The 13,997-nt window shown below is 43.0% G+C and overlaps 8 non-coding genes and 1 pseudogene across 8 annotated transcripts; all 9 read left to right on the forward strand.

Annotated features, from left to right (window-relative positions):
- The first annotated feature begins 2,254 nt into the window (after positions 1-2,254).
- LOC130401023 (5S ribosomal RNA) lies at positions 2,255-2,373 on the forward strand. The gene has a single exon (XR_008903486.1). It is a non-coding gene; the product is annotated as a 5S ribosomal RNA (ribosomal RNA).
- A 519-nt stretch (positions 2,374-2,892) lies between these two features.
- Positions 2,893-3,001, forward strand: LOC130396250 (5S ribosomal RNA; annotated as a pseudogene).
- A 529-nt stretch (positions 3,002-3,530) lies between these two features.
- On the forward strand, positions 3,531-3,649 carry LOC130400825 (5S ribosomal RNA). The gene has a single exon (XR_008903298.1). It is a non-coding gene; the product is annotated as a 5S ribosomal RNA (ribosomal RNA).
- A 6,596-nt stretch (positions 3,650-10,245) lies between these two features.
- Positions 10,246-10,364, forward strand: LOC130400022 (5S ribosomal RNA). The gene has a single exon (XR_008902509.1). It is a non-coding gene; the product is annotated as a 5S ribosomal RNA (ribosomal RNA).
- A 526-nt stretch (positions 10,365-10,890) lies between these two features.
- LOC130399263 (5S ribosomal RNA) lies at positions 10,891-11,009 on the forward strand. The gene has a single exon (XR_008901784.1). It is a non-coding gene; the product is annotated as a 5S ribosomal RNA (ribosomal RNA).
- Positions 11,010-11,539: 530 nt separating this feature from the next.
- On the forward strand, positions 11,540-11,658 carry LOC130399264 (5S ribosomal RNA). Its single transcript, XR_008901785.1, has one exon. It is a non-coding gene; the product is annotated as a 5S ribosomal RNA (ribosomal RNA).
- A 525-nt stretch (positions 11,659-12,183) lies between these two features.
- On the forward strand, positions 12,184-12,303 carry LOC130401186 (5S ribosomal RNA). The gene has a single exon (XR_008903649.1). It is a non-coding gene; the product is annotated as a 5S ribosomal RNA (ribosomal RNA).
- Positions 12,304-12,821: 518 nt separating this feature from the next.
- Positions 12,822-12,940, forward strand: LOC130399615 (5S ribosomal RNA). Its single transcript, XR_008902120.1, has one exon. It is a non-coding gene; the product is annotated as a 5S ribosomal RNA (ribosomal RNA).
- Positions 12,941-13,467: 527 nt separating this feature from the next.
- LOC130399265 (5S ribosomal RNA) lies at positions 13,468-13,586 on the forward strand. The gene has a single exon (XR_008901786.1). It is a non-coding gene; the product is annotated as a 5S ribosomal RNA (ribosomal RNA).
- The last annotated feature ends 411 nt before the right edge of the window (positions 13,587-13,997 follow it).

Below are 13,997 nucleotides of genomic sequence, written 5' to 3' on the forward strand. Positions count from 1 at the left end.
TCGGTTTCAGAACAGGTGATCAGCGTTGGGTTAATCAACTCTGAGTATGTTCACTCTGGGTTGAGGGCGTGCCTGTTGACTATGAAGAGCCATCATCAATGGATCTCTGATAACATGATCAAACATGGACCAAAAGCGTAGATCCACTTACTTTTCCCCCACGGAATTGGAAATTCTAATGAACGTGTATGCCGAGCAGTTACCCATTTTAACAAAAAAAAGCAATACCGCCGCGGCAGCGAGAGCGCGAGAGAGAGCTTGGCAGGAAATAGCTGAACAAGTCAATGCGTGAGTCAAATAAATTAGTAAAATAAAATAAGAGGAAAGTTTAATATCTTCCACTTATTCAATATGTAAATTGTGTAAAATAAAATATAGTTTAAACAGGTAAACTAATGTTTAATTGAAATCAAATCAATTGTGCTGTTTTGCCTGCTCTACCTAATTTAACAGCTATGTTCAACATGTATTATATATTTGTATACTATATTTAAGCAGTAAATGTAAGTAGTACATTTCCCAGCCACCCCAACACTGCCAATATTTAATAGGATTTAGATATATTAGAAGGCTACACCTAGGCAAAATGCATTATAAATATATATGTGTCTTCAAAATGGCGCTTACTGAATATTAGGGTAACATTTTCCTCCATGTTAGCAAATCGAAAAAAAGCAGAGGCCTGGCAGACTGGAGGGGGTCCACCACCTGCAGCCCTCACAGAGGCTGAGGAGATGGCCCTCAGCCAACAGAGTATGCGTCCTGTGGCTGAGGGCATCCCTGGGGGGAGCTCCTCTGATCCCCCCCACCCCCCAGGATAGAAGTGCCTTTACAGTAAAAGAGGTTGGTTATTCAAAATAATTAAATGTGTACACGCAACCCAGCGCGTTGCAAATTAGATGGGGCAATATTCTGGCTCAAGTAATAATTGCACTGTCTAATCATCTTCTTCCAGTTACTGATGGCGTCATCGCCCACTTGAACCAGATGCCCTCACCAACCTCCATGCAATTGTAACAATTCAAAAGATGCAAAAGGATGCTTTGGAGATCCACATTTTGGAACATAAGTTATAAGTGGGTGAGGTGCAAACTGGGATACTGTTCCCTGCTCTAAAAACATACCCAATATAAATGACTTCTTTTTTTTTGTGCTTTCAGAAAATAAAAAAATCCTCATAATAAGTAGATTGTCTTTATTAGAACACGAGCTGTGGTGGGACAAGTTATTTTGTTGAACAGTTTACTCAAAGGGTTTTACTTCAGTGAACAATGCAGACGATTATGCTGAGCATGTGCATGTAGAGAAGAACAGCATCTGGTTAAAAGCAGTACCAGGGTCTTTTCTGCCTTGCATTCTTAAAATGAGTTTCTTGACTTGCAGCAGTTATAGGTCCGTGGTTAGTCAGCTACTCTGATCATGGGAAAGCCACAACGTTGAAGTGACTGTAGTACAGAGTGGGTGGGATGCACGGGGCGGATCATTCTGCACATGCGTTAATTGCGATAAAAAAAATAAAAATAAACTTAAAGCATGCCCCCGGTGCGTTTGACAGTTAACAAGGGGGCTGAGAAGGTGGTCTAAATAAATTGCGCTGAAAAACGATAGCGCTCGTGAAGAAAATTATCAGGAAAATAAAGTATATTCAACCGGGGTCTTAATAATCGTTCCTCACAGAGATTCCTTCTGAGGATCGCAGCCTCTACATCCACAGGCTCTCGTAGAAAAGGACATGCCATTTCTAACACTTCCTTCTGTCGGAGAGCTGCCTTCAGCCTTATAGACAACAAACTCAGAGTAGGTCTAACCACCTCCCGAGCAGGTTAGGTCCACGGCGTATGTTGCCGCAGCAACTAACTCTCGGTTGCGCTGAACCTGCTACCTGAAACGGAAAACCCAGAGTTTCCACTAACTCAGAGCGAACAAACTCGGGGTTGCCTCAAAACCAGCTACCTGAAACAGGCCTCAGATCATGGGAGGACGTCAAAAAATCACCACCCATTCTCTGACACTTTAACCGTTAACCTTGGTTCAAACATTTAACATCACACGCACACGCAGTGTATTTCAGATAATTAATGAATTCAGATGTCACAATGATCGTTTACATGGATAAGGAGTCCTACTGAATCAATTACTGCCGTTTATATCTAACTAATGATTGTTTTTGTAAGAGTGTAACGTCGAGCCTCAGCAGCTTTCTCACTCCTTATGTGCTACTGTATAAAAACCTGGTTTTGCGCCTGCACTAATTGCTTATGGCCATACCACCCTGAACACGCCCGATCTCGTCTGATCTCGGAAGCTAAGCAGGGTCGGGCCTGGTTATTACTTGGATGGGAGACCGCCTGGGAATACCAGGTGCTGTAAGCTTTTTCTTTTTCAACTCGAGCTCATTGACTCCGTGGCGTACCGTGACCTGATGTTTACTGCCAACCGCTTTGGAGGATTTAAGCAACATACAAAAACTGACAACGTCTCTCAAAACTATTTTTGTGAAACATGAGGACAGTATAGTGATACTGCCAGCAGGGAGCACCAGAGAGCTGAACCGACAGTTGTACATTTCTTAAACTTTCACCAACACAAACACGCACGCTCACTTCAGATCATGGGAGGACGTCAAAAAATCACCACCCATTCTCTGACACTTTAACCGTTAACCTTGGTTCAAACATTTAACATCACACGCACACGCAGTGTATTTCAGATAATTAATGAATTCAGATGTCACAATGATCGTTTACATGGATAAGGAGTCCTACTGAATCAATTACTGCCGTTTATATCTAACTAATGATTGTTTTTGTAAGAGTGTAACGTCGAGCCTCAGCAGCTTTCTCACTCCTTATGTGCTACTGTATAAAACCTGGTTGTGAGCCTGTACTATTTGTTTACGGCTATACCACCCTGAACTCGTCTGATCTCGGAAGTTAAGCAGGGTCGGGCATGGTTAGTACTTGGATGGGAGACCGCCTGGGAATACCAGGTGCTGTACGTTTTTTCTTTTTCAACTCGAGCTCATTGCCTCCGTGGCCTAGCGTGGCGTACCGTGACCTGATGTTTACTGCCAACCGCTTTGGAGGATTTAAGCAACATACAAAAACTGACAACGTCTCTCAAAACTATTTTTGTGAAACATGAGGACAGTATAGTGATACTGCCAGCAGGGAGCACCAGAGAGCTGAACCGACAGTTGTACATTTCTTAAACTTTCACCAACACAAACACGCACGCTCACTTCAGATCATGGGAGGACGTCAAAAAATCACCACCCATTCTCTGACACTTTAACCGTTAACCTTGGTTCAAACATTTAACATCACACGCACACGCAGTGTATTTCAGATAATTAATGAATTCAGATGTCACAATGATCGTTTACATGGATAAGGAGTCCTACTGAATCAATTACTGCCGTTTATATCTAACTAATGATTGTTTTTGTAAGAGTGTAACGTCGAGCCTCAGCAGCTTTCTCACTCCTTATGTGCTACTGTATAAAACCTGGTTTTGCGCCTGTACTAATTGCTTACGGCCATACCACCCTGAACACGCCCGATCTCGTCTGATCTCGGAAGCTAAGCAGGGTCTGGCCTGGTTAGTACTTGGATGGGAGACCGCCTGGGAATACCAGGTGCTGTAAGCTATTTATTTTTCAACTCGAGCTCATTGACTCCGTGGCCTCCCGTGGCGTACCGTGACCTGATGTTTACTGCCAACCGCTTTGGAGGATTTAAGCAACATACAAAAACTGACAACGTCTCTCAAAACTGTTTTTGTGAAACATGAGGACAGTATAGTGATACTGCCAGCAGGGAGCACCAGAGAGCTGAACCGACAGTTGTACATTTCTTAAACTTTCACCAACACAAACACGCACGCTCACTTCAGATCATGGGAGGACGTCAAAAAATCACCACCCATTCTCTGACACTTTAACCGTTAACCTTGGTTCAAACATTTAACATCACACGCACACGCAGTGTATTTCAGATAATTAATGAATTCAGATGTCACAATGATCGTTTACATGGATAAGGAGTCCTACTGAATCAATTACTGCCGTTTATATCTAACTAATGATTGTTTTTGTAAGAGTGTAACGTCGAGCCTCAGCAGCTTTCTCACTCCTTATGTGCTACTGTATAAAACCTGGTTTTGCGCCTGCACTAATTGATTATGGCCATACCACCCTGAACACGCCCGATCTCGTCTGATCTCGTTCAGGTGCGCAAAGCAGGAAGTGAAGGAAGCAGGAAAAAGTTTGTTGGCAGAGTAGGCTGATACAGCAGCCTGGTGTTTTTTCTTCTTGTTGATTTGTAGATTATATTATTTTGACAAAATCGTAATTTAATTATAGTTCTAAATCTCCCCACAGCTTTTTTTGCTGTTTGGGGAGGCTTTCATTTGACGGATGGACCACATGGCAGCAGACAAAGGACCGGAGCAGACAATGCCTAGCAGTGGAGTTGGAGCACTGGAGGAAGAGGGAAGGAATGGGATTGAGAATCGGCCAGAAACGGGAGAAGGACGGCAGAAAGAGTACGGAAAGAGCTGACAGTGGACGTTGAGGTGGAGGGAACAGCGGTGATTTCCATGATGGATATTCTGCGGGAAGTGGCAGTGCAATGTGGAGTGGTGAGCGGATGCCGTGTGAGAGGGGAAAAAAACTATGAAATCACCATGAAGAATGAGGTGGGAAAGCGCAAGCTCCTGGACGGCGTGCGTGTAAAAGGAGCCTTAGTGCATGGCAGGGAGATTGTGAACAGTGACATGGTGGTGTCATTTATTAACTTGCCTGTTTACATGGAAGATGCAACAATACTGGCAAGGCTGGAGGAGTGGGGTGTGCGGCCAATATCTGTCATCAAACGGCGCAAGTGGCCGGGGACGGAGATTGCGGACGGGACAAGATTTTTAAAAGTCCGCTTTAATGAGCAGGTACGATCGCTCCCGTACTCAACCAAGTTAGAGACACTGAGAGGAGCGGAGTACTTTAGAGTGATACATGATCGACAGGTGCGGGTGTGCCGACTCTGCATCAAGCCAGGACACATCTTCAGGGAGTGCCCTGATTTCAAGTGCTTCAGGTGCCAGAAGACAGGGCATTATGCGCGGGAGTGTGAGGAACGGAACGCAGCGGCGAGAGAGGAGGAGAGAGGAGAACAGATGGAGGATAAAGACGGAGAGAACGATGACGGAAGGGGAGCTGAAGAGGAGACGGGAGGTGAGAACGAGGAAGCGGAAAAAGAACTGGATTGGCGGTATAGATCTGACAGCGGCGACAGTGCTGAGAAGGACGGTGACGAACAGATGATGGAGCAGGGGGGAAAAGCGGAGTACGATGATGTGTCGGAGGCTACAGACGGTGAACGAGGGAGAGCAGAACAACCGGTGGAAAAAATAGATGAGGAGCAAAGACAGGAGGGCAGAGGACGAAAAGGAGGGAAGAAGACAAAAGAACTGGCCGCCAAAAGGAAAGCAGAGGAGGAGAAGACACGGGGAGTGAGAAGTAAAGGACCGCGGTCTGGCATGTGAGTCTTGCTTTGGTTTTTGGTTTAAATATTTTCTTTCTTTTAGCTCTCATGACCACAGTAACTTCTGTTAATGTGAATGGTTTAAGGGACAGGGGCAAACTGAGGTCACTTTTAAATATATATAGAAGTGACATCCTATGCATACAGGAGACAAATTGGGATGACGTAAAAGTTATAGAGGTGAAGGAGGTGTGGGGGGGGGGGATTTATTATAATAACGGGGCTAAGAATGCAAGAGGGGTGGCTATAATGATTAAAAAACATAGGGTAGATGAGATAAAAGAGATATATAAAGATAGGACAGGGAGGATAATAGTCATAGAGTTTAAGTATCAAAATGTGTTGTTTAGACTAATTAATATATATGTTCCGAATATAGAAATAGATAAAAGAATTATAATAGAGGAGCTGAAAGGGCTAGTGATTGGGAGATGTATAATAGTAGGGGATTTTAATACTAAATGTAGCAGGTTAGATATAGGGCAAGGTGTAGTGTTCAGATGGGAAAAGTCGAGGGAGAGCTTGTTAGACATGATGAAGGACAAGAATTTAGTAGATGTGTGGAGAAATGAGAATCCAGAGAGGAGGGAATTCACCAGGAGACAAATGAGGGATGGTGTACTGAAACAAAGCAGGATAGATTTGGTTTTAACACAGGGAGAGAACATAAAACATATAGACCGAATAAGACATGAAATAAATGCACTGAGTGACCACGACGGGGTGAGATTCAGAATTAAAGTAGGGAGAGAGGAGATAGGGGGAGGGATGTGGATTTTGAATGCAGGTTATATTGAAGAGGATGAATATAAACAACAGATTAGGGAGTTATTAGATATGGAGAATGAGAAAATTAAAGAATATGTTGAAGAGAATAGGGCAGATACTCAGATTGGGGAGATATGGGAGAAAGTGAAGAATAAGATTAAATCAATAAGCATTTGGTACAGTAAGAAAAGAAAAGTGAAAATGATGAAGAATGAGAAGGAGTTGAGGGAAAGACTGAGGGTAGAGCTGAGTAAAGCAGAGAATGAAGAAGGTTACAGCATGGAGAATTATATAGAGGTAAAGATGGAACTTCAGAGATATGAGGCAGAGAAATGTAGAGGAGCAATTTTACGGAGCAAAGCTAAATATGCGCTGGAGGGAGAAAGGTGCACAGCGTATTTTCTGGGCCTAGAAAAAAGCAAACAAAGCAGGACATATATACATGAAATCAGGAAAAAGGAGGGGGAGGTAGTAGCAGACTATGTGGCCATACTGGAGAGGGTGCAAGAGTTTTATGGGGAGTTATATCAGAGGGGTGGATTAGAGGAGGACAGTATAGTGGAGGTACTGGATAGTGTAGAAAGCAAGCTGAGTGTGGACGATAGTGAATGGTGTGACAGAGAGATAAGTAGGATGGAGGTGATGGAGGCGATAGAGGGGCTGAAAAGCGGGAAGAGTCCTGGGAGTGATGGGATAGGGATTGAATTTTATAAAGTATATAAGGAGCAGATGGCATCAATTTTAGTAGAGGTATTCAGGGAGACTGAGAAAAAAGGGATAGTGCAGGGTAGGATGGTAGAAGGTGTGATTACCTTAGTTTTTAAGAAGAAAGGAAGTAAACTAGACTTGCAGAATTATAGGCCTATAAGTCTGCTAAATGTAGATTACAAAATTCTGGCCAAGGTGTTGGCTAACAGAATAAAACGAGTGATAGGGAATATAATTAAAACATCTCAAAGTTACAGTATACCAGGTAGGGATATAGCTGACACAATAGCGACAGTTAGGGATACAATAGAATTCATGAAGAGAGACGGGGCAGGGGGAATAGTGTTAGCTATAGATTGGAATAAAGCATTTGATAGGGTGGAGCATGAGTTTTTATTTAGATTACTGGTGAGATTTGGATTTGGAGAGAGATTAGTGGGGTGGGTCAGGAGGTTGTACGAGGGTGCAAGGAGCTGTGTCAAAGTAAATGGAGTGCTGACTGACAGATTTTGTCTTGGGAGATCGATAAGGCAGGGATGTCCCCTATCGGCGTTGCTCTATGCCATTTCAGCAGAGCCCCTGGCCTTACTAATTAAAAACGACGCAAGAGTTCAGGGCATACAACTACCATCTGGGAGCATACATACAATAAATCAATATGCAGACGACACAACAATAACGGTGAGGGATGGGAACAGTGTGAAAAGGGTGCTAGAATTGGCAGAGATATATGGGAGAGCGTCGGGCGCGAGAATAAATAAAGAAAAATCCGAAATAATGTATATAGGTAACATAGAGAGAGAGGGAGTAGGTTTAAGGGTGCAGGATAGGTATATTAAAGTGTTGGGCATATATTTAGGTGTTGAAACTAAAGAGGCAACTGAGACAACATGGACAGGAGTTATCAACAAAATAAAAACTGTATGTGGGAGGTGGAAGGCAAGGAAGCTCAGGTTAAAGGGAAAGGTTACAGTGGTTAATAGTTTGCTACTATCAGGCTATGTGTATGTGTTGTCTGTATTAGAAATGCCAATATGGGTTAAGAACGACCTTAACAAAATTGTGTGTGATTTTATATGGGGGGGAAAGGAGTTAAGATTGCACATGGGACACTGGTGGGAAAAAGGTGTGAAGGAGGGCTGAATTTATTAGATATAGAAACAAAAAAGACAGCATTAAGGATTAAAACGGTGAAGAAATATATTGTGGGAGGATATAAATATGGGTGGAAGGATTTTATGGAGAAATATATGAATGATGTGGGTGGCATAGGACAGTATGTGTGGTACATGGGCCTAAAACAGTCAATGACGATAACCATACCAGAATTTTATAGGGAGGTCTTTGAAGCCTGGAGGAAATTCCTACCTAAGATGCAATATGAATGCGAGAGGATACAACCGTTGGTAAAACTGCCCCTGTTTTTAAACGAAAAAATTAAACACAATGGCAAAACATTATATGAGCCCAAATTCATAGAAGGAGGGATTAGACAAATAAAGGACATCATTTATGAGGTCATCCCAGGATTCTTGAGAAACAATTGCATTTATGATCAGGTATGCGAGGTGGAGGGGATGGATAATAGAGAGAAAATAAATAAAATATATGAAAAGATTAAAACCAGTATACCCTTAGAGTGGGCCAGGATCATCCAAAGTGAATGTGTGGTGAAGGGAGAAACAAGTATGCCTGAGCTATATGTGATGGAGAATGGGAAAAAGACTAAAATTGGAGAAATGAGTGTGAAGAAAGTATACAGATGGTTGATAGTGGATGTGATGAAGGAGCCGGCAGCTGAGAAAGTGTGGAGCAGAGTGTTTGTGGGTATGAATGTAAAGAAATATGGTCAAATATGGGGATAAGGTATAATAGTATAGAGTGTGAGAACAACGATTTCTTGATCAGACACAATAGGATTTATACAAACGTGGTGCTAAATAAGATTAATAATGATGTAAATGTGATGTGTGATGTTTGCAAAAGTGGTCATGAGAGCTTTTTACATTATTTTTTGGACTGTGGGGAGTTAGTTGATTTCTTTGAGTTTTTGAAAGAACTGTTGAAAGAAAACTGGGCTGCTGATTTAGACTTGGAGGGAGGGTGGAGGACATTGTTTTTGTTTGGTACGTTTGAAAAAAGAATAAATGTTAATTTTTGTCTAATGAATTTTGTTTTGAGCCATGCCAGACTCGCGGTCGTCTGCAGGAGGAACTACGCACACTTTGAGGGGCGGAAAGTGAAAATAAAAATGTTGTTTAAATCAATAATGAAAAGAGATGTGAACTTAATGTATAAGTATGGAGGAGACAAGGCGGAAAATTTCTTTTTGAGTGGGAGTAAATTAGTCTCTGAAGGGGAGGGAGGGGAGATTGTGTTTAACTGGTGAAAAGACCGGGTCATGCAGATTGAGCTGTATTTTTTGATTTGGCGCAATATTTGTCCTGCCTTCATTGGGATTAATTGATGTGGGGAGGATAAGGGAAGGAGATTAAGTTGGGTTTGTAAAAGTTTTTGTTTCCCCAGAGATGATGTATGTAAATAATACTCTGTTATCGGCTGCTGTAAATGTGTGAACTGGAAAATAATAAAAAAGATTAAAAAAAAAAGAACACGCCCGATCTCGTCTGATCTCGGAAGCTAAGCAGGGTCGGGCCTGGTTAGTACTTGGATGGGAGACCGCCTGGGAATACCAGGTGCTGTAAGCTTTTTCTTTTTCAACTCGAGCTCATTGACTCCGTGGCCTACCGTGACCTGATGTTTACTGCCAACCGCTTTGGAGGATTTAAGCAACATACAAAAACTGACAACGTCTCTCAAAACTATTTTTGTGAAACATGAGGACAGTATAGTGATACTGCCAGCAGGGAGCACCAGAGAGCTGAAACGACAGTTGTACATTTCTTAAACTTTCACCAACACAAACACGCACGCTCACTTCAGATCATGGGAGGACGTCAAAAAATCACCACCCATTCTCTGACACTTTAACCGTTAACCTTGGTTCAAACATTTAACATCACACGCACACGCAGTGTATTGCAGATAATTAATGAATTCAGATGTCACAATGATCGTTTACATGGATAAGGAGTCCTACTGAATCAATTACTGCCGTTTATATCTAACTAATGATTGTTTTTGTAAAGAGTGTAACGTCGAGCCTCAGCAGGCTTTCTCACTCCTTATGTGCTACTGTATAAAACCTGGTTTTGCGCCATGCACTATTGCTTACGGCCATACCACCCTGAACACGCCTGATCTCGTCTGAACTCGGAAGCTAAGCAGGGTCGGGCCTGATTAGTACTTGGATGGGGGACCGCCTGGGAATACCAGGTGCTGTAAGCTTTTTCTTTTTCAACTCGAGCTCATTGACTCCGTGGCCTACCGTGGCGTACCGTGACCTGATGTTTACTGCCAACCGCTTTGGAGGATTTAAGCAACATACAAAAACTGACAACGTCTCTCAAAACTATTTTTGTGAAACATGAGGACAGTATAGTGATACTGCCAGCAGGGAGCACCAGAGAGCTGAACCGACAGTTGTACATTTCTTAAACTTCACCACACAAACACGCACGCTCACTTCAGATCATGGGAGGACGTCAAAAAATCACCACCCATTCTCTGACACTTTAACCGTTAACCTTGGTTCAAACATTTAACATCACACGCACACGCAGTGTATTTCAGATAATTAATGAATTCAGATGTCACAATGATCGTTTACATGGATAAGGAGTCTACTGAATCAATTACTGCCGTTTATATCTAACTAATGATTGTTTTTGTAAAAGTGTAACGTCGAGCCTCAGCAGCTTTCTCACTCCTTATGTGCTACTGTATAAAACCTGGTTTTGCGCCTGCACTAATTGCTTACGGCCATACCACCCTGAACACGCCCGATCTCGTCTGATCTCGGAAGCTAAGCAGGGTCGGGCCTGGTTAGTACTTGGATGGGAGACCGCCTGGGAATACCAGGTGCTGTAAGCTTTTTCTTTTTCAACTCGAGCTCATTGACTCCGTGGCCTACCGTGGCGTACCGTGACCTGATGTTTACTGCCAACCGCTTTGGAGGATTTAAGCAACATACAAAAACTGACAACGTCTCTCAAAACTAATTTTGTGAAACATGAGGACAGTATAGTGATACTGCCAGCAGGGAGCACCAGAGAGCTGAAACGACAGTTGTACATTTCTTAAACTTTCACCAACACAAACACGCACGCTCACTTCAGATCATGGGAGGACGTCAAAAAATCACCACCCATTCTCTGACACTTTAACCGTTAACCTTGGTTCAAACATTTAACATCACACGCACACGCAGTGTATTTCAGATAATTAATGAATTCAGATGTCACAATGATCGTTTACATGGATAAGGAGTCCTACTGAATCAATTACTGCCGTTTATATCTAACTAATGATTGTTTTTGTAAAAGTGTAACGTCGAGCCTCAGCAGCTTTCTCACTCCTTATGTGCTACTGTATAAAACCTGGTTTTTGCGCCTGCACTAATTGCTTACGGCCATACCACCCTGAACACGCCCGATCTCGTCTGATCTCGGAAGCTAAGCAGGGTCGGGCCTGGTTAGTACTTGGATGGGAGACCGCCTGGGAATACCAGGTGCTGTAAGCTTTTTCTTTTTCAACTCGAGCTCATTGACTCCGTGGCCTACCGTTACCGTGACCTGATGTTTACTGCCAACCGCTTTGGAGGATTTAAGCAACATACAAAAACTGACAACGTCTCTCAAAACTATTTTTGTGAAACATGAGGACAGTATAGTGATACTGCCAGCAGGGAGCACCAGAGAGCTGAACCGACAGTTGTACATTTCTTAAACTTTCACCAACACAAACACGCACGCTCACTTCAGATCATGGGAGGACGTCAAAAAATCACCACCCATTCTCTGACACTTTAACCGTTAACCTTGGTTCAAACATTTAACATCACACGCACACGCAGTGTATTTCAGATAATTAATGAATTCAGATGTCACAATGATCGTTTACATGGATAAGGAGTCCTACTGAATCAATTACTGCCGTTTATATCTAACTAATGATTGTTTTTGTAAAAGTGTAACGTCGAGCCTCAGCAGCTTTCTCACTCCTTATGTGCTACTGTATAAAACCTGGTTTTGCGCCTGCACTAATTGCTTACGGCCTATACCACCCTGAACACGCCCGATCTCGTCTGATCTCGGAAGCTAAGCAGGGTCGGGCCTGGTTAGTACTTGGATGGGAGACCGCCTGGGAATACCAGGTGCTGTAAGCTTTTTCTTTTTCAACTCGAGCTCATTGACTCCGTGGCGTACCGTGACCTGATGTTTACTGCCAACCGCTTTGGAGGATTTAAGCAACATACAAAAACTGACAACGTCTCTCAAAACTATTTTTGTGAAACATGAGGACAGTATAGTGATACTGCCAGCAGGGAGCACCAGAGAGCTGAACCGACAGTTGTACATTTCTTAAACTTTCACCAACACAAACACGCACGCTCACTTCAGATCATGGGAGGACGTCAAAAAATCACCACCCATTCTCTGACACTTTAACCGTTAACCTTGGTTCAAACATTTAACATCACACGCACACGCAGTGTATTTCAGATAATTAATGAATTCAGATGTCACAATGATCGTTTACATGGATAAGGAGTCCTACTGAATCAATTACTGCCGTTTATATCTAACTAATGATTGTTTTTGTAAAAGTGTAACGTCGAGCCTCAGCAGCTTTCTCACTCCTTATGTGCTACTGTATAAACCTGGTTTTGCGCCTGCACTAATTGCTTACGGCCATACCACCCTGAACACGCCCGATCTCGTCTGATCTCGGAAGCTAAGCAGGGTCGGGCCTGGTTAGTACTTGGATGGGAGACCGCCTGGGAATACCAGGTGCTGTAAGCATTTTCTTTTTCAACTCGAGCTCATTGACTCCGTGGCCTACCGTGGCGTACCGTGACCTGATGTTTACTGCCAACCGCTTTGGAGGATTTAAGCAACATACAAAAACTGACAACGTCTCTCAAAACTATTTTTGTGAAACATGAGGACAGTATAGTGATACTGCCAGCAGGGAGCACCAGAGAGCTGAACCGACAGTTGTACATTTCTTAAACTTTCACCAACACAAACACGCACGCTCACTTCAGATCATGGGAGGACGTCAAAAATCACCACCCATTCTCTGACACTTTAACCGTTAACCTTGGTTCAAACATTTAACATCACACGCACACGCAGTGTATTTCAGATAATTAATGAATTCAGATGTCACAATGATCGTTTACATGGATAAGGAGTCTACTGAATCAATTACTGCCGTTTATATCTAACTAATGATTGTTTTTGTAAGAGTGTAACGTCGAGCCTCAGCAGCTTTCTCACTCCTTATGTGCTACTGTATAAAACCTGGTTTTGCGCCTGCACTAATTGCTTACGGCCATACCACCCTGAACACGCCCGATCTCGTCTGATCTCGGAAGCTAAGCAGGGTCGGGCCTGGTTAGTACTTGGATGGGAGACCGCCTGGGAATACCAGGTGCTGTAAGCTTTTTCTTTTTCAACTCGAGCTCATTGACTCCGTGGCCTAACGTGGCGTACCGTGACCTGATGTTTACTGCCAACCGCTTTGGAGGATTTAAGCAACATACAAAAACTGACAACGTCTCTCAAAACTGTTTTTGTGAAACATGAGGACAGTATAGTGATACTGCCAGCAGGGAGCACCAGAGAGCTGAACCGACAGTTGTACATTTCTTAAACTTTCACCAACACAAACACGCACGCTCACTTCAGATCATGGGAGGACGTCAAAAAATCACCACCCATTCTCTGACACTTTAACCGTTAACCTTGGTTCAAACATTTAACATCACACGCACACGCAGTGTATTTCAGATAATTAATGAATTCAGATGTCACAATGATCGTTTACATGGATAAGGAGTCCTACTGAATCAAT

This window comes from Gadus chalcogrammus, chromosome 12, assembly GCF_026213295.1.
Source record: "Gadus chalcogrammus isolate NIFS_2021 chromosome 12, NIFS_Gcha_1.0, whole genome shotgun sequence".
Taxonomy (NCBI): Eukaryota; Metazoa; Chordata; class Actinopteri; order Gadiformes; family Gadidae; genus Gadus; species Gadus chalcogrammus.